The following is a 21,159-nucleotide window of genomic DNA, read 5'->3' on the forward strand; positions in this document are numbered from 1 at the left end:
TGAAAGAGAATATATATATATATACATACATACATATATATATATATATATATACACACACATATAACTGAATCACTTCGCTGTATGCCTAAACTCAGCATTGTAAATCAACTATACCTCAATTTTAAAAAAAGCTCATACTATAGATGACATAAAAAGGTAAATTTCCTTTATATAGAAAGAACTCTTTGAAATTATTAAGAAAAATATAAACAGACCTGAAGGAAAATGAGAAAAGGCCAGAAACAAATCTTAAGAGAAACACAAATGTCCAGTAAATATAAATAACTAAGCTCACTCAAAATTGAAGAAAATGCAAATGTAAAGGAGTTACTACTTTTCCTATAGCAGACTGCAAAGATTAACAGGCTCAATAACAAATAATCTAAGGCAAGGACATTGAAAATAGGAATTTTCAGTTCCTGCTGGTGGGAGTAAAAACTGGCCAAACTCTACGAAGGGTCTTTTAGAAATACGTGAGCAAATTTAAAATGCACGGACCTTCTTGTCCAGCAGTTCTTTTCCTAAGAATTTATTTTACAAATAAACTTACATAGGCTCTATTATTTTAAATGCAAAGAATCAGTAACAACCTAGCTGTTCATCAGTAGATAACTGCTTCACTAAATCATAATACAGCCATTCAGTGGGATACTGTGCTGCCGTTACCGCCCCCTCTAAATAAAATGAACTGAATCTACGTCAGCTGATACGAAAAGGGCCTTAAGACATATCACAAAGAGGTAAATAATATGCATGACTGAATTTGAGTAAAATTTTTAAAACATATATATATATATACATACGTGTGTATATACACATGTACATAACGTGTTTACATAGATACATGCATACACACACATACATACTTGTATTTACATAGAAAATGTCTTAAAGGAATAATAAAGAACTAGATACACTGGTAAACTGCCAGTTTACCAAATTAGATATATAATAAGGAAAACTGAAAACAGACCTTGTTTTCAGTGAGTTGGTATCTGGAATGTCAATTAGAATAATAATCCATTATATTAGTTCAAATGTGGATACTGCATGATTTCATTTATATAAAGTACAAAAACAGGAAAAGCCTATCTATGTCAAGATAGTAGTTTGCCCTGGAGGGCAGGAAAGGGGAAGAAGCAAGAAAGTAGCCCCTAGGATGTTGTAATGGTGTATACTTTCTTGATACGGATGTGAACATTTATCAAGATATACCCTTATGTGCACATTTCTGTATGCTTACTACACTTCCATAGAATGTTAAAAAAAAAAAAGGGAGAGTCAAATGTTAGTGGTTTTCTATAGCATTATTCAAGTTGAGAAACTTTATATTTGCAAAGACTAAATTCGAATCTAACCTTTCCAAACTAGTAACCTTTAATGGGCATTACCTTCCAACTTTATGGTTCACATAATGACCTGACAACCTGGCTTACCAGCCCAATGTACATTTTTTAATTATATTTTCATATATCACAGGTAAGGCTCATTACTCTGGTATAATTAAAAGGGTGGGCTTAATTTAAACTGTCCTGAAACACCAAGAGATGTTTCCTCGATGCACTTTCGCTTCTGCCCGATATCTTTTTCAACTCTTTAAAGTATTCCACAATTCACTTTTCCTTTTTTTTAGTTTTTATCTTCAATATACCTTCAGATATAAGCATAGCAGACGTGAGGTGGTAACTAATAAAATAATGAATGTCCATAAAGTAGAAAGGAAGCTAAGAAAAGGCTTATTTACAGAAGTATTCTGAAACGACTTGAACAGAAACTGAAAATATGCATATTTTACTGTGTATTATCCTTAAAATATTCCCCTGTGTTGGGGCAAAAGGAATATTTTAAGGATAACACACACTAAAACTAGCAGCTAGAATCAATCTAGCAACAAGTTTTCTTTTCCGCAGCATTTTCATGCGTACCATTAATGAGAATCCATAATGCTTACGTGCCTGTGACAATGCCCCTGGAGCTCAGTAAACCTCCAAGAGGACCACAGAGAAGCAGGCCAAGTGGGAATCATGAAAGCACCCATGACCAAGGAAGTGATCTAGTAAATCAGATGCCCGCTGGAATTCTGGTTCAGTGTAAGACGCTACCTACTTCCCCCTATCCACTGGACCTAAGTATAAAAACTCAGAATCATACACATATATATTAATTCAATGTTTTATATGATAACAATTCAATCTTCAAGACCTTTGTTTTTGCCAGTATGATACCCCTGACCAAGAATGCTACGGTAAATTATCTCACTGTAATCAGGTTCTTATGTGTTTCATTTGACTTACTATTTTTTTATTTGTAATATTGTGTTTGTTATTTAGAATAAAAAGACTTTTCTCCTTTATTTTTATTGTGTATTTTACCTTTTTTCAATATGTAATTTCACATTATACTCAACAGGTTTCAGATTGGAAATAGGAGAACATTCAAATTGAGTATTTTGAGAAGGATTTAATTAAGGAACTATTAAAAAAAAAAGTTGGCAGGGTAGGGAAACCATAAGGGATAACACAGACCACAGGGCTAACAAGAGCAAGTCGCCACGCCTGCTCTGAAGAAGAGAGCCGTGTGTAGGGTGGGTGCTGCCTACCACCACCGCCTGCACTGAGGTCCACAGCCAGCATGCAGCGGCCCGGTACAAAACTGCTGCCTCACAGCCCAATCCTCTGACTACAAGAATGAGAAATTCTTCTTTAGTAAGCTAAAGCTGTGTGTTAACTCCTCTTTTACTAAGGAATAAACGAAAACTGATTCGAAGAACTGACTCACTGGAAAAGACTGTGATGCTGGGAAGGATTGAAGGCTGGAGGAGAAGTGGAAAACAGAGGATGAGATGGCTGGATGGCATCACCAACTCGATGGGCATGAGTCTGAGTAAGGTCCGGGAGTTGGTGATGGACAGGCAGGCCTGGCGTGCTGCGGTTCATGGGGTCGCAAAGAGTCGGTCGGACACGACTGAGCAACTGAACTGAACTGAAAGGAAAACGCACAAGTGCTTACCCCCTGAGATCCAGCTCAAGTATCACGTCCCTGATAATATGTCTTTTGAATTATCTACTTGTTCCATCACTATTACCCCACCATTAAACTTGCTACAAACTTCTATGATTACACTTAACACGACGTTAAACTTTTATTTTTATCTTTCTTGCCTATAGAGGGTAAATAATTTGAAGAGTGCTGGAGAAGACTCATAAGAATCCCTTGGGCAGCAAGGAGATCAAACCAGTGAATCTTAAAGGAAATCAACTCTGAATATTCACTGGAAGGACTGATACTGGAGCTGAAGCTCTACTACTTTGGCCACCTGATGTGAAGAGATGACTCACTGGAAAAGACCCTGATGCTGGGAAAGAGAGGGCGACAGAGGATGAGATGGTTGGATGACCTCACCAATGCAATGGACATGAACTTCGGCAAACTCCGGGAGATGGCGAGGGACAGGGAGGCCTGGCGTGCCACCATACAGCTCACCGGGCCATAAAGAGTCAGACACGACTTAACAACTGGACAATAACTTGAAGAGAAGACTTCCTTATTTTTATTTTTTAAATTGAGGTATAATTGATATAAAACTGTATTTTAGGTATATAACAATGATTTCATGTTTTTATACATTGTAAAATGATCACAATAAGTACAGTTAATAACAATCACCATCACCGTTACAAAACTTTTTATCTTGTGATAAGAACTTTCTGTGTACTTTAAAGGATGCCAAAGAGAAACAAAAAATAAAGACAAAGAATTTCACTGTCTTCCCCAAATAGAATTAAAAAAAAAAAAACTGACAAATTCCTTTCAACTTATTTTGCTCTCTGTCCTGTCCACTCTCTCTTTAGACCCTTAGTACTTCACCTGGTTTCATGAACCTGTCCTGGCCTCAGTCTAATCCCTCCTAACATCCCCCTACCCCCTGCCACCCAAATCCAACCCAGTTGCACAGAGCCAGATAAACACCACTCTGTTCACAATCACTCCTGATTCAAAGGCCTCCAGAACCAAGTTCTTTCAGCCACTGACATTCATACACAGTTGATTCTAGAACCTCTCACTTACTCAAATTCTTCACTAACTTCAAACAGCTACCTTCCTGAAACTCTGACCCAACGCAATCCTTGCTGTAACAGTCTCTTGTGATAACAAGTATCCTATGAAGTCCCCTTTCCTATCTTAAAGTGCAATTCATATATAATGTAACCTATTTACACGGATAAATTCCAGAAAAGGGGAAATAAAGGGAGAGAGACACATTCCAGTGAGCAAATCTCAGGCCTGACAGCACAAGAGGGCAGAAACAACAACAACAAAATAGCAGTCACGGAACGCTCGAATCTACGGGAAGAATCACTGTGAGGGCAACAGCGGCGTGTGCAAACTGACGGAAGTGTGCTTTTGTGCCCTCATCCCAGATGCAACCTGTATGCACTTCTGTTACTGATGCCAATTTCAAAAGGTTGAACAACTCTAAGAAAATTCAAACAAATATAATACAATTATCTTCCAATTAGGAGTTTCCACTTCTGGAATATACAGTATACATTAAAGCCACAAAGAATACTTTATGTCTAGAGCTTCTGGCTCAGATCACTATAAGCATGTTGCTCACATACATGAAAATCTGGTAAGGGTACTTGTAAGCTTTGCAGGGTTAAGACACTGTTTAATGTACAGGGTTGTTGGGGACTGCAAGACATTTTTCATCCCTGGTCTCCACCCAAAAAATACAAGTAGGGGGCCCTTTTCCTAAGGGGTGCTCTAGATACTGGCCAACTTCCAACTTTGAAAATTGTAAGCTCAGCACAGAGTTCTCTCTTCTTAACTCATTCAATACCTCGGTCATATATGATTCTGAACCAGTACTTAATATCTGAATTGTGTCTTATTCAACTGCAAATTGCAGTTAACATCTATCTGAAAGTTACTATGAGGATCAAATGATGTATGATAGATAGGTTGCCTGCTTGCTTTGCTTAGCTAGCCTGGCAGATGCTAAACATTCAGTAAATGCTAACTGATCTATTACTTTTTATTTTTCTTACACATAGGACCTGTTTTTCTCAACGAGGTTGTAAGCTTTCTGAAGAAAAGCAAAGTGTCTTGGAGATCTTTGCACATTCACCATAAATACTCAATAAACCTTAGTGGTCCACGGCCTCTGACTTCTCTTCCCGCCCCATCTTGCCCTGTTGTGAAGATGTTCACAAATAATGAATAAACTGAGTCCAAGAATGAAGCAAAGCACTGTAGTTACAATGGAAGCTTTTTTTCTGCCATTACTGAAATCTTTTCTGTAACCTGCTGAGCATAGGAAGGGCTGTCAAAGAACTGCTATCTTAGCCTTGCTGCTGAAAATCTACAGGGTTATATTTGTTGATAAATACCTTCTATTTTTAGTATTTATTTATTTACTTTGGCTGTGCTGGGTCTTAGCTGTGGCATGCAGGATCTTCACTGCAGCATGTGGAATCTAGTTCCCTGATCAGGGATCAAATCCGGGCCCCTGGCACTGGGAGTGTGGAGCTTCGGCCATTGAACCACCAGGGAAGTCCCTCGTCGGTAAACACTTCCATAAAATAGGTACTGCATTTGAGGATTAGACCTGTCTCCAAATTCACACTGATTCACTCTTAAAGGTTTTAAGTATTTTCCCCTAAAGAATGTAATCTCTATTTCCCAGTCTATACAGTGGAGGAGCTGCACCAGATACCCAGGTTCTTTCTGGTACCAATGCTAGGTACCCATTCACCCATCACTTACCATGTACCCAGCATTGTGATAAGTGGGTACTTTACAAGGATTCTCTCGTTTAGCACTTCCATCAATCATGTGAGAAAGGAACTATTATTACATCAATTTTCTGATGAGGAAACAGGCAAGGAGGGTTAGGTAACCCACCCAAGGTTACTCGGGAGGCAAGTGACAGAGCTGTTATCAGGAGCCACATCCGTCTGCATCCAAAGACCAGGCTCATGACCACTAAACTACGTTTCTCAGGACTCTCTCTCTTGAAGTTGATTCGAATTGTCTGAAATTAATTAATTTGGCAAGATAATTCATGCCACATTATTATTCTTTTGAAGTTTATGTCCAACTTTCTGATATACAGGTAAACTGAAAACGAAGGGCCTCTCAAAAAAAGACCCCAGCCGCTCCCTCTAGTTTGAACAATTAGTGTATGCAATTTTATGATGCATACACAATAAAGAATATTTAATAAAACTCTAATACTATAATAATATATTAATACAATATGTATGTGCAAATTTTATTGCAGCATTTTGTTTTTTCACAGAGAAGAGAGGTGTGACATGTAATACTGCAAACTATGGAAATAAACTTAACTTGATTTTTCTTTTAAATTTGAGATATAATTACTAGTAACAATTTCTTGCTATCCATACACCTGGGTGAAGGATATCTATTGCTAAAAATCACTGTTATGGAAGAGGCTAAATTTACTACTTCTACAACTTAAAACAACAGGGAAAATGCAGCAATAGAGGTGTAAGGACTAATTATATCTCTCATGTCTATATCTTAAGCAAAAACAAAGAGGCTGATTTGTGATTTTAGCTTTTCAATCTTACTTGAGTCAATGTTCCCAAAACCAGATTTCAAACCAACTCCAAGAATAAAGAAAAATAAATACAAACAGCAAAAACCCTGTTTCCTGAACTATATCCCAGGGGAAAACATCAACAACTAGAAAAGAAATATTTTCAAGACAAAACATAAATGTAGGTTTTTCCATTTACATGTTACCTTGACTACTCTAAACAAGAAAATTTTTATGCTCTTCTACAAACACACTTGATCCCCATTTTTCATATTTCAAAGGCATAACATCTGCAGTTTAGAAATAAGAGCAATGTTGAAGGCTTCTCAGAAGCGCCAACCTAAAATACGCCGATGAACTGCATTAACGGCTTCAGCCAACAACTTCTCTGCATGCTCACCCTCTGCTCTGCTGCGGCGCAGTCCCTTCTCACGGACTCTGGCATGGCTCTGTCCCCTGCATTGGTCAACGGCAGGTGAGCAAGTGGGGCGGCAGAGAAATTCACAAAGCACGGCCCATCTCCAGCCCCCAAGAAAGATACGAGCTGTACCACTGCCATGGGTCTGCACCCAGGCTGGTTGGACAGAAGGATGCTGGAGACTTGGGTAGAAGAGCTGCGTCCTCCAGGCCAGGCCACTGAGATCAGTCTGAGCCCACTGACCCATCAGACGGTGGGAGAGCCCAGCAGAGCTCTGCAACTATACCTTCAGCTGATGCTGAGCCCCCGAGTGAACCCAGTAGAGGCTGTAAGAATGACTCATCCATTCTGTAGAAACTAAAGGCTATTGCTTAAGCTACTGAATTTTGGGGTGGTTCACAGACAAGAGAGAACACTAACTATACCAACAGCAACCAAAGTGAGATAACAGAAGAGCCACTGGGATTAAGCCTGGATTGATCCAGGGGAGGCATGATGTTATCTGAGGATCCTGCTTCAGGGAATCAAGTTCTTTCTTAGAGATTTATGCCATCTGTCAGTTACACAGGGCTGTCTTCATCAATATAGGCTGCATCTTTGGTTTCCACAGCTGTCCGTTCATATCACAAAACCATTTACACACTGCGCATCAGAATATTCTGCGACAGAAAATTCTAGGAATTTGTCATGAGGATGTACAGGCATCAGGATTTCCACTAGGAACAAGTTAAGTGTCCGTCAATAGGAGACTGATTTAATTTATACAATGAAATACTATGCATCATTTATTTAAAAGTGAGGATATTTCTCTATTTAGTTTTACAGAAAGGTCTCTGCTAAACAGATTGAAGAACTAATGATAAAACAGTGTGATGAGTATACCGGCATTTCACACACAGTGTTTGTTTGAAAATTATAACAAAAGATTGGGAAAAAGGCAGCATGTACAGTGCCATTCACTCATTAATTTTTAAAAATACTTTTATGGTAAACTAAAACAGATTTAGAAAATCACAGAAAACAAATAGTGTATTATAAAGAAAAAAGCTTGTAATTTTAACCCAGATCAAGAAACAAGACTTTTCTTGCTAACTCAACATGTATTCCATGAATTTCTTCCTTTCCTCTAAAACTAAACTATCTTGAATTTATTATATCCACTTTCTTGTGTTTTTTTTTTTTTTTTAAATGTCATTACCCAAGGTCACAACCCTGGTCAATACAGTTAATTCTTACCCATTTTTTAAAAATGTGACATGTATTTTAAGTAATTTTAAGTGATTCTATGTCCTCCATCGGAGCTTTTCGGTGACTCAGATTTTAAAGAATTCCCCTGCAGGAGGCCTGGATTCAATGCCTATGTTGGGAAGATCCCCGGGAGAAGAGAATGGCAACCTACTTCAATATTCTTGCCTGGAGAATTCCATGGACAGAGGAGCCTGGTGGGTTACAGTCTATGTCCCCCCATCATCTTTATCTTATAATTTATCCTTAGAGAATCTGGGCATTTGAGCTATGGAGTTTCCACAGCATGAATTCTGATGGTTGCATGTATATGGTATAGGTGAGCATGTCCCTAAACCTCTAAATTTCCTGCAAATTGGCAGCTGGACTCAAAGGCTTGAAAAAAACTGAGATTCAATCCATTTGGTTATATGATCTTTCATTAGGAAGCACACGATACCTGGTTTTCTAATGTCAGAAGCCATTGTCGCTCAATGCCCGAATCTGTTAAATTGTCGGGGGGCTGCAAAATAATGATAGTCTAATCTAATCCTCTCATTTCATTTTCATTTACTGGTGGAAAGAAATTTAGGAAGTGCCCCCCTTACCTTTTCTGTGGTTATCCAGTGATCCGTTCATATAAGAAAGGCCGGGTACACATTTGGTTCTTGACTACTTTTCAGACAATGAATAGGTGTCCCATTAACCTCAGGTAACCAATAATCTTTTTTTTCCTTATCATCAATCCTCGAAGATTTAAATATATTTGCAATTCTTATTCTTGAAGCTCTAATTGCCCCATGCCAGTAGAAGCCTCTTCAGGTTGGCTTCTGAGATCTCTTGACATGGTCCTAATAATCTTTGATAATGTCCTTGCTAGCTATTATCTTCAGATGTCCAGGCTCATGCTACATCTCACCAGTTATTTTCGTTGTTTAAAGCTCACTCTTCAGGAGATTCCTTAAGAAGAGTGCACAGGAACAATTATTTCCTCTTCTCACTTCTTGCGCCTGAAAGCAGTGTTGGTGTTTTTCACATGTGCAGATCAATTTTGCTAGACGTAAAAAGTATAGGCTCACAGGACTTCCTGGTGGTCCAGTGACTAAGACTCCTCATTGCTAACAGAGGGGGCCCGGCTTTAATTCCTGGTCAGGGAACTAGCTCTCACACGCCACAGTTAAAGAGTTCACATGCTGCCACTAAGCCCTGGTGCTGCCAAATAAATAAATAAATAAATAAATAAATAAATGTTGTTTTTGAAAAAGTACAGGCTCACATTTTCTTTTCTTGAAGTGAAGTGAAAGTGAAGTCGCGCAGTCGTGTCCGACTCTTTGTGACCCCATGGACTGTAGCCCACCAGGCTCCTCCATCCATGGGCTTCTCCAGGCAAGAATACTGGAGTGGATTGCCATTCCCTTCTCCAGGGGATCTTCCCGACCCAGGGATCGAACCCAGGTCTCCCGCATTGTGGGCAGACGCTTTAACCTCTGAGCAACCAGGGAAGCCTTCCTTAAAATGTTATGCCATTTTCTTCCAACATAAAGAGTTTCTGTCAAAAGTTATGAGGACAATCTAGTTCTTCTGTTGCTGTTTTCCTCTTTTTTTCTAGATGTCAAAAGGACTTTTCTTGCTCTTCTTTTTAATCCAGTAATGTTACTAAAATATCCTGGAATTGGTTGTTCTAGGTTGATATCCTAAAATACATGATTTGCTTTTTAAAAAATGCGATTTAAAATCTTTTTTCAGGAAAATTTTCTTGAAACTCAGTATTTGTCTGTTTCCTTGCTTCAGTTTTCTTTTCCTATTATGGTATATTCAATCTTCTTTTCCTATTTTTAATATTTGTCACCTCTCCCCAAATTTTATTTCTTTTTTCATTTCCTTTCAGTTTTTAACTTCTTTCTCCTTTTTACCCTAGAATTTTCACCCTTGATTTCTCTTAGGGCAGTATTTGTGGTATTTACTTGATTTTGTGTTCTAACTTGAATTTATTCCTAAAGTGATTTTTTTTTAATTTCAAATTCTTTGAGCTCTGTCATTCTGTCTGAGGTTTTTCTAATTCAAATGTTTATGCTGTTCTTTCATGTTTTATATCATTTTAATAATCTCTTTTACTCTGAAATAATGTTATTAGTTTTATTTTCTTAAGCATACCATTTTGGCACCTCCTCATAGTCTAAAAGATATTACTGTGTTTACTGTGTTCCTTTTTTTTAATGTTAAGTCTGTATAGGATTTAATCTTCTTACTGTTTTATAAAATTTCATGTTAAGTACAGAACACTGGCAAAGTTAATACATAGTTGATTAAGGACTGAATAGACAAATTCGTCAAAATGTTAACAGCAGTAATCTCTGGGTGGCAGGATTTAGGAAAGTGTCTCTCATGTTTCGTATGTTGCTGATTTGTATAAACTTTTTTATGATGAGTAAGAAGCGTTTTCATATTCAGAGCAAAAGAGCCATCTTCAACTTGAAAGAAATAAAGTGTGTACATGGAGATATATGAGTGTGCTCAGCCGCTCACTTGTGTTCAACTCTATGGACTGGACTATAACCCTCCAGGCTCCTCTGTCCATGGAGTTTTCCAGGCAAGAATACGGGAGTGAGTTCCTACTCCAGGGGATCGTCCTAACCCAGGGATTGAATGCATGCCTCTTGTGTCTCTTGCTTGGTGGGCAGACTCTTTCCCACTGAGCCACCCACACATCACACACACATTTAAAATCAAATATGCAAAGCAGCAGCAGCCCAGCCCAGGCCCCCACCTGCACCACCTCTGTCTCCTATTCACAAACGAAGGCTCTGGGGTAAACGGCGATAAGGCTGAGTTTTTTTACTAAGGAAGACGAGTTTAGAGTTTGTGAAAAGGAAGACAGCCACCACCCATCTGCTTTCCATGCTATATTTGACAGATTTTACTCTGCATCTCAGAAAACATGTTAATAGAATTTCTCGTGGTGAGAGGAAGGGATTAAAAAAGCAAAGAACCCTGTTGTGATAGTTTGGCACTACGTGGAAATGGCTCACAGAGCCTGCAGTTCACAGAACAAAGATAACATCTTCTCATAAATCTACACTCCAAGACATGCCAGATATACACCCGAGAAACGCCGATGGCAGAGACAGCAAAGCACCAAACAGAACCACCCCAAACAAGCGAGATGGAGACGCAACTGGCTTAACTGGGCCTTCATGTACCTACTAGAGAGAACATGAGAGATGAACTGCCTCATAAAGCAGATGGTCTTCTCCAGTTTTCTTTTTTTTTTTTTTTTAAACAAGATAATTAAAGGAAACGAAAGAGCAAGGATCTTGTTAAATTGGCCAAGGAAAATGATTTCATCTGAAATAGAATGAGTGAGTTTTGGAAGAAAGGATTTCAAGTTTCCCGACAGAGCTGACTCAGGTCATTTGGTAATGCCTACTTCAGAAAGGGAAGCCATTCCAAGGGTAACTGCCTTCGAGACAGTGTGGAATGCCCTGGCAGCCCCTACTAACTAACAGAGGCAGGAGGGAGGCTGGAGGGGGACTGTGGCCTTGTTGGAAGAGCACGGGAATGGGGGGTGAGGGCACATGGATTTGACATCTCGACTTGTGATTCTGAGGAATCTAGTTCACTCTGCCACCTGCTATTTTATTTTTTAGAGAAGCCCATTATTCATTCCGCTATATCCTACCTCAGCAGTGAGAACAAAGGAAGTAATGAGAAAAATCTGTTTAACAAAGACTATAAGCGCAAAATTATCAGTTGAGATTTTATCTCAATTGCTAAAACATCAGAGTCCCTGGAGGGTATTGTTGTAAATTAAAAATCAGAGGAAAGGGGCTTCCCTGATGGTACAGAGGATGGGAATCTGCCTGGCGATGCAGGGGACATGGGTGTGATCCCTGGTCTGGGAAGATTTCACAAGTTGGGGAGCAACTAAGCCCGTATGCCACAACTACTGAGCGTGAGCTCTAGAGCCTGAGAGCTGCAACTACGGAGCCCGAGAGCCCACGCTCCAGACCCAGAGAAGCCAGCAGTGAGAGGCCCACACATTGAAGCTAGAGCAGCCCCCGCCTGCCACGGCTTGTGCAGCAACAAAGACCCAGTGCAACCACAGCAACAAAAAACCCCACCAAAATCAGAGGACGGGAAATGAGGGTTCAGGTACTGTGAACCCAGTAGAAGAAGAGCCTGTGTCCATTTCTGTTCTCTTCTAAGCTCTGAGACCCTTTTTTGAGGGAAAGGAGAGGCAGATAAAAGTATACCCCAAAGGCAACTCAAGATTCCATGTCAGATTCTTGACGGAGAGTGACAAGAGCCAAGGTCTTTTATGGTTTTGGCTGGGGTTCATCCAGAACAGGCTATGCCCCCAAATGTCACCATGTATGGTTTGCCTACTGAGCCTGAATTTCTAACCAAAGCTCCAAGGATAACTTTAAGCACTGGGTAACATGAAGTAACAGCAATTGCTGAAGGCCTCCTCTGAGCTACACATACACACCATGAACTACTGTTCTCAGACTCACAAGCCCTAGGAGGTAGAAATACCAGTATTCTCTTTTTGAAAGTAGGACATGGAGCTACATCAAGGTTAAGAAACTCGCAAAACATCACATAGCGAATAAGCTCCAGAGCCCAGGCTCTAAGCCTGATCTACTGACCGCAGAATCCTTGGCTTAATAGTTACTTACTGCCTCTTCCAGGAAGTGAAAACAAAGAGGGAGCTGGTGAAGCAGCGATTCCAAAGGCCCCATTTACAGAGTTTATTGATCGCTCACCTGCTGGTTCCAGGATAAGGTGAGTATCTTAAACAAACCATTAGGAAATGGCTCCTTTCCCAACACAAAACAAAAGCAACTTGGAGCTTTCCTCCTGACCCGTCTGCTCATGATCTCTGGGGCTCTCTTTCTCCCTGAATTCTTGATTCCTTCCCCGTCTCTCCTTTAGACTCTTCCTGATGGTTCTAGCATCGCTTCCCCAATCTCTCTCCATGAAAACCAAATCTGCTCTACATTTCAAAAGCTGTAATTTAATCCCATTTCAACACATAACGCATGAGTCAATCTTGATTTCACCATGGAGTGGCTTAGAAGAGATTTGCAAACTGAGTCATTTCTAATACTTTTATCACATTGACTATTTACCAGGCATTGTTTTAAGACAAATACATTAACCACTTAAATCCTTAAAACCACCCGGTGAGGAGGAAACCATCACCCCCACGTTACAGACGAGGAGCACGCGTGTGTGCTAAGTTGCTTCAGCCGTGTCCGGCTCTTTGGGACCCCGTGGACAGCAGCCCACCAGGCTCCTCTGTCCATGGGATTCCCCAGGCAAGAGTACTGGAGTGGGCTGCAGTGCCCTCCTCCAGGGGGTCTTCCCCACTGAGGGACTGAACCCACGTCTCTTATGTCTCCTGAACCGGCAGGCGGGTTCTTCACCGCGAGCGCCACCCGGGGAGGGTGGCAGGCAGCAACATGCTGAATAAACGTTCCAGTCACATCTGAGGCAGGCAGTCATGCTACTTTGCTTATAGCCTCTCTGACCTCCAGCTCTCTCATCTTGAAAATACGAACAGTAGAAACATGGCTACTAGACAGAAGTGAAATAAAAATGCACAAAACAGTTGGACACAATACTTAGATTCCCTCCTCACCCTCCAGCATTTCTGGGATCATTCTAAGGTACAACCCAGAAAACTTTAATTGGATGAGAACAGAGAGATAAGAGAAGAGCTCAGTACTCAGAAATGCAGTTCCATTTGTGCATCACGACACCCTTCTGATACAAATATTACCTCCTCCATTTACAGGTGAGAGACAAGAGAACCGACGCGTGGACTTTTCATGAATGACTAGATCGGACTTTGAGCTCACATATGCATCCTGCCTTTCCAAGGTTTTTAAGGGGCTTAAGGACAGGGACAGCCCAGTCTTCTAGTCCCTTCATCTTCCCCTTATAGCCAGACCCTGAGCAGTGCACCCTGTATGAATTCCACATACAACCAATGCTTATCTGACTTGCCAGGGTTACCTTTCCCCGGGAAATCAAGATGGAAAACCAAAATCAAATACAATAGATGCCAATCGCACTTACTGACCCAGCACAATTAGCAACTCCTCTGATTAGAAGGGGAAAGAAGGATGGAGGGAGAAGGAATGATAGAGGGAAGGAGAGAGGGAGAGAGGGAGGGAGGAGATGAAGAAAAGGAGAAGAAAACACCCCAGACTGCAGAATGGTGATGAAACAGAAACCCAAATGGCAACTGCCATGTTCTCTCATCCACTTCAGGATTTTTTTTTCCCTACAAGGGTATCAGCTACCGATCTTTCAACTGCTGTCCCCAGAAGGGGGCACTGGGGCCTTCAGCTGGGACCTGCAGTTAGACGTCTCAGACAAGACCTGCCTGGCCACGATGGCCTTTCTCAGAAGGGAGGAGGAAAGAACACTGCTCTCAGCCCTGACCCGTGGACGGAGACCAGAGCAGGGCGTGCCTCCCAACACCGGATGCCTGTTCACAAAGGAACACCACCGCCTCCTCCATCTCCAGCCGTGACCCGCCCTCCCATCAAAACCTAAGGGCAGACAGGAAATTGGAAGGCAAAGATCACTTCTGGGGAAGCTGAAACAAAGGTGACCCCCACCCATCATCTCTCCTGTTCTCCCACCCAGTATTATTACGCTGGGAAGAGGACAAGCATCCTCAGAATTGTGAAGGTCACAAAGTGAATTAAAAATAACTGCTTAGACCTACCATGAACCCAAAACCAGGCTAACACAGATGAGCTCGGGAGGGTACATAAACTCTGAAATGTTTGGACACACTAACATGGATCTTTTTCCCCAGTTTTACCAGTGAGAGAAGAGGGCTCTGCACAAATAAATCATCACCTTCCCATCAAATCTCCTCAACCTCCCTGATCCAGTTAGGCAGAGAGCCAAGCAGTATCTCAGTCATCTATGACTCTGTCGCTCCCCAGCCCCCATGTGCAACTGGGGACCTGGCAACACCGATCCACCTCGGAAGCTCCTGGGATTCTCCTCCTTTCATTTCCACGCCAAGCTTGTATTACTCTCCTGGAAACCTTCAATTATCTCCTGATCGCCCTTCTGCCCTCACTCCAGTCTTCCTGCCTCCTGCTACAGATCCATCTTCCGAAAAGAATTCATCCCCTTGATCACCATCAGACCACATTCCCAGCGATTAAAAGTAGGACTCTAGGGCCAGACATGGGTTTGAATCCTGTCTCCATCACGTCCTCCCATCAGGGTCTCTCTGGGTTAAGTCATCTAACCTCCCAGTGCCTCAGTTTCCTCAAGTGTAAAATGGAGATGAGAGTGCCCGTATCAAAGGTTTCTCGTAGGAATTAAACAGGCGAGGGCAGGTGAGGTACTCAGAAGGCTGGTGGTAGAGTCAGGGCTATGTCAGTGTTAGCTGTCAGCATCATCAGTATTATTTTAAGAGCACCCTACTGGCTCCCAAATACAACCCCCACTGCACTGATGGGCTCTCGAGGTACTCCATGCACTGGAGCAAACTGGCCTGAGCCTGCCCCGATCTCCTCTGCCGCCTGGCCCCAAAGGGCTGCCGGGCTGGGCTCTGCGCTCTTTCCTGAACTGCCTGAAATCGTCGCACCCCCAGGCTCCTACCAGTGCTCTGCCCGGGGCTCCCTGCCTCCCACCAGCGCCTGTCAAGCCCTCACCAGCACTGAAGGATGAGCCAGAAGCAGACTCACCCAAGGTCATCTATCTGCCATCTGGATCCTAACATACAGCACTGAAGATGTCAGAGTCTAGAAAGTTTCACGGTCCTGATCCTGCCTGCCCAAGAGTTATTAATACTTTCTAGTCCACCTGAAAGAAACAACCTTTGTCCTCTCTGGGCTTCAGTTTCCTACCTGTGAAATGAAGAAGTCAGAACAGATGGCTTAGAAACCCTTCTTCTGAAGGCCCTTGGATTACACAAACAAGGTTTCCCTGTTTCTTTGGGAAAATCTTTCATTAAAGAAGAGGGTGCACAGGGTAACCACAGCATTATTATTTTTTGAATGAATGACTAACTGTTATAGGTCAAGGTCTAAGATTATGAAAAAAGTGGGATTGTATTAGATGATGTCTAAAATTCCTTTCCTGTTATAATTTGATGACCCTATGACTTCTAGTCCCTTTTTTTCCTAACTGCTTAGGATACAATTTCATTTTATAACTTATATTATTCTCCATGATGCATACCAGAGGGCCATTTCTATTTTCCCTGTGGAAAACAATGTGCTACACCCAAAGACTAAGACAGTTAAAAATAAAATCCAAATTATTTCCCCTATCCCTCAATTCAGCAATCGAAAATTCCAGAGTAAGTTTTTTTCTCCCATAAAAATACAGAACAGCCCCCAAATTTCTTGAAACCACCAGGGTGGAACTTAGCCATAAAAAAGTTTGAAAAGAAGCAGAAAATTTAATAAGACCATTACCCTGAAATCCAATAAAGCCTGTTGGAGCTTCACATTTTTAAGAAATCAGACTATTTATGCTATTACCTCTGGTACTATTATAGTTTCCTACAAAGCCATAAATACACACAATGGAGTTCACCCGAACACTGACTAAGGGGATCATAAAAAGACCGTAAGGGAGATGCTGGCCATGAAGTATGGCTCCGTGATACTCGCTACAGCAGGTTCACACAGACAAGTTCATTCATTTTGAAAATTACATTTCGAAGGCCACAACTCATCACTTTCAAACTTTCAACAGAAGTTAACATGTCCTTCTCAGAAACTGCTTTCCCGTAGGCTAAAGGTCGTATCAAGGGGCATTATCAGTTGTCACAGCGCATGGGACAGAGCTTAGAACACCGCATCTTCACATCTGCTTCGGTCAGCACTGAGTTCACCTTCAAGTACCAGCAACCTAACAAACACTGGGATCAGCAAGCTGGAAGAGGCGGGAAGGCCCAGGGCTGCTAGGGGTGGTCCGGCCAGCACGGTGTCAGGGCAGGCATCTCTGAGGCTCCTGGCCTTTCCTTCCCGCTTGTCGCCTCGGGGCGACCTAAGGGCTGCTGTGCGCTCACACGACTTCCCAGCACTCGAGGCAGAAAGCAGAGGAAAGCAAGGCTGGCACGGACAGGCTCATCTGCCAGGTTTTATCGGGACAGCCAGTCTTTCCCAACAATCCCATCCCCAGTCCAGCGGAATAATTCTCAGGCCCCACTGACCAGGACTAGGTCACACGGCCACACTGGCTACAAGGAACGCTCAGAAGTCAGGGGTCGAAGCTGACACGTACCTGAGGCTGACCACCACACCACCCTGAATTAAACCCAGGTTCTGACGGTGAAAGTGGAGCAGGATCCAGGTACTGAGTGAGTGAGCAATTCACTGCATCTCCATTTTGAGGCTCCATCCCAGAAACAAAAATGTCATTCATGGACTAGACAGGATAATGAATTGCAATATTTCCAAAGTGTCTTCTGCTCCCCACCCCAAAAGCATCTACTACATATAAAGTAAATTTGAATTTTATAAATTCAAGGCCTATATAAAAGCAAACAAACAAAAACGGTCTCATCTTTAGGTTCATATGCTCTGGAATTTCTCCCTATATGTAAACAGGTATAAATCGGCAGTGAAAAGGCTAAAATGTAGTCATCAAGTCTTGCTGCCGTGAAGCCTGATCACAACCCAAACACTCAAAAGCTTTACCTCAGGTGGGGTTCATCTTCCCCGAGCCAGAAAGGCCACATTAGCTGCAGCTCAAACATTCAAGGTACCAGGTGGGGGAAAAGCATTCTAAATGTTCTTTCCCCACCTTACTTCCCCTCTGCTCTCAGCCTCCCCGCTTCCCCTGCCTGCTCAAACAGGTGCATCCATTTGCCCCCCTGGATCTCCCATGGGACCAGGCCACCCATCAATTTAATGTTCACTGGGTTCCCACTGCTCTGAGGAAATGATCTAAACCCCTCACCAAGGCCCTGGAGTCTGCTTTAGCCCCGCCTCCTTCCCCATCCTCATACCCCCCAAGCCCCACCACGCCTCTGTGCCGGGCCCACCCAGGCTCCCTTTGTGCCCCGTTAACTGTGCCTGCTCCCACAGCCTGCACCGGGCTTTTCCATTATCCATGTGGCTCATCCCCTCCTTCAGGTCACAGATCAAATGCCACTTCTCCAGGAACGGCTTTTCCTATGTCCCTTCGTGTCACATGGGCCCTGCTCACTAACACTCCATCACGCTACTAACGCCTCCACAGCACATTCCACAGTCCATAATTATGTTTCCTGTCAGGGAGCTTCACCACTCTCTGCCTCCATCACCAGAATGAATGGAAGTTCCCAGGGAGCACTGACCTCACCCACCTTATTCAGGGCTGTATCCCCAGAGCCCAGCATCCAGCAAGTGCTCCAGACCGTTGCCTCTGCCCCGCTTCCAGGACGGGCCGATGCGGCTGACCTCTTAACACTTCAGGTGGTGGTCTAGTCGCTCAGTCATGTCTGACCCTTGGACCCCACGGACTGTAGCCCACCAGGCTCCTCTGTTCATGGGACTTCCAGGCAATTCTGGAGTGGGTTGCCATTCCCTTCTCCAGGGGATCTTCCTGACCCAGGGATCAAACCCATCTCCCGCTTTAGCAGGTGGATTCTTTACTGCTGAGCCCCCAGGGAAGCCCAACACGTCCATGTGGCCACCAGACAGACACTGCATGCTCAGAACCTGCTCCTCGGCAATCTGGATCCCGGACTTCTCTCTCTCAGCAACAACATCTCTTGCTTGTGACCCCTTCCTACTCCTCTCACAGTGACCAGAGCAGGCAGCACAGTGGATAAGAGCACACACCCAGGAGCCTCACTCTGGGGCTCAAATCCCAACCACACCGCTTACTATGTGACCTTAAAAAGCTGCTCATCTCGTCTGTGCCTCAGTGCCCTTGGCTGTGACGGAGTGATAAGAGAGCCATCTGTGTCACACACACTTGTTGGAGGATTCCAAGAACACACCTGACGTGCTCAGAATGGTGTCTGGCTATGCACGTGTTAGTCATTAATAGTAACAAAAGTAGGCATGATCATGAACATGCTTTGTTCTCACCAGGCTATGCGCTCCAGTGGACCCGTACTGTGTGACCCCGCTCTCCATGAGTTCCTTCCATGATATCCCATTTCATGTGCCCTTCAAACACCACCCATGGCACCTGCAATCCAATAGCTGCTCTGCCATCTACACAATCAGAATCAGACCTATTCCCAAACCTTTGTGCCTGATTGAAGAAAGATGTTCTCTACATTTGATTTTTAAATCTTGAACTTCACTGATTACACATTTCTTTACTAGCCTTCCTCTCCTCTAAACTGCTACATCACACAATTTGAGTCTACCTAATGTAGTTACTTGGAGAAGGCAATGGCACCGCACTCCAGTGCTCTTGCCTGAAAATCCCATGGACGGAGGAGCCTGGTAGGCTGTTGTCCATGGGATCGCTAAGAGTCGGACACAACTGAGCGACTTCACTTTCACTTTTCACTTTCATGCATTGGAGAAGGAAATGGCAACCCACTCCAGTGTTCTTGCCTGGAGAATCCCAGGGATGGGGGAGCCTGGTGGGCTGCCGTCTATGGGGTCGCACAGAGTCGGACACGACTGACGCGACTTAGCAGCAGCAGCAATGCAGTTACTACCTTTAGTCATGTCTACCTATAAAAACATCAACTGTTCAAGGGCCATATGTAACTCTTCTCAACCCTCCAGAAAAGCCAGCACAGTATTTCGAGTGTAGCATCAATGCATCTGTTGACTGGCTCCGATCACCTGACCAGCCTTAACTCCACTCTGTCACTCAACCAGGAAAACAAACAGAAGTCTAGTCTGGTGACTCAGGCACTAAAGAATCTGCCTGCAATGCAGGAGACCCAGGTTATATCCTTGGGTCAGGAAGATTTTCTGGAGAAGTAAATGGCTACCCACTCCAGTATTCTTGCATGAAGAACCCCATGGACAGAGAAACCTAGGGCGCTACAATCCATGGGGCTGCAAAGAGTTGGACACAACTGAGTGACTAAAGTTTTCCTTAAATTGGACCCTTCAGTGTGAGAAAGAGTGACTTCAAAAAAAAAAATCTTCTATCTCCTGATGATCAGGAAATCCTCTTTACTGCTAACCAGGCCCCAGTCACAAGGATAAGATGGTAGCAGGTATGCATGATTTAGCCAAGTCATGGTGGATTTATTGGTATCAAATTCCAAATGAGCAATATATAACTTAAGCTTTTTGAGGAATGTTCTTGTACCCTAAGAGATGGGAATCTGTTTTTTCCCCATAATTGGACAGTCCCAAGAAAGAATTCAAAGGAGAAATCAAGAGTAAGCCCATGGATTTAAGTATTTTCCATAAAACTGAGAGAGAGAAAATGACTGAAAAGTCTAAATATAGCTTTAACAAAACATTCTTAACAGACTATTCAAATAGCTTGCTAGTTTCTATTTCTATATACTCTATTATCTATCTATCCATCCATCCATCCATCTATCCACATTCTCATACAAGGAAGGTCTAGAAGGTACAGATGCTAACAACAAACGGACCTATCTCGTGAATCTGATATATACCAAGTCATTCCTTTCAGAATTCTATGGGTTTCATTCTGCACTGGTTTTCATGACCTTCATTCAGTTCACCCAAGTCCACTTCCCCAAAGAACAATTCTGAATTTGCATAAATGAGCCAATGTCCAAGAAACCTCGAAAAACAATTCTATTTGCTTTGGCTTCAAAATTGCCCCATAAAGTTGCTCACTTCTGTTCTTTCCTTTCCAGAGGCTCCCAGAAAGTGAAAGAAAGTGAAGTCGCTCAGTCGTGTCCGACTCTTTGCGACCCCTTGGACTGTAGCCTACCAGGATACTCAGTCCATGGGATTTTCCAAGCAAGGATACTAGAGTGGGTTGCCATTTCCTTCTCCAGGGGATCTTCCCG

General features: G+C 42.7%; 1 protein-coding gene across 10 annotated transcripts in view; it reads right to left on the reverse strand.

The window, feature by feature from the left end:
• Positions 1–21,159, reverse strand: part of APBB2 (amyloid beta precursor protein binding family B member 2) — a 357,434-nt gene that overhangs the window by 194,316 nt on the left and 141,959 nt on the right. The window lies entirely within an intron of this gene.

Source organism: Muntiacus reevesi, chromosome 16 (assembly GCF_963930625.1).
Source record: "Muntiacus reevesi chromosome 16, mMunRee1.1, whole genome shotgun sequence".
NCBI classification, from domain to species: Eukaryota; Metazoa; Chordata; class Mammalia; order Artiodactyla; family Cervidae; genus Muntiacus; species Muntiacus reevesi.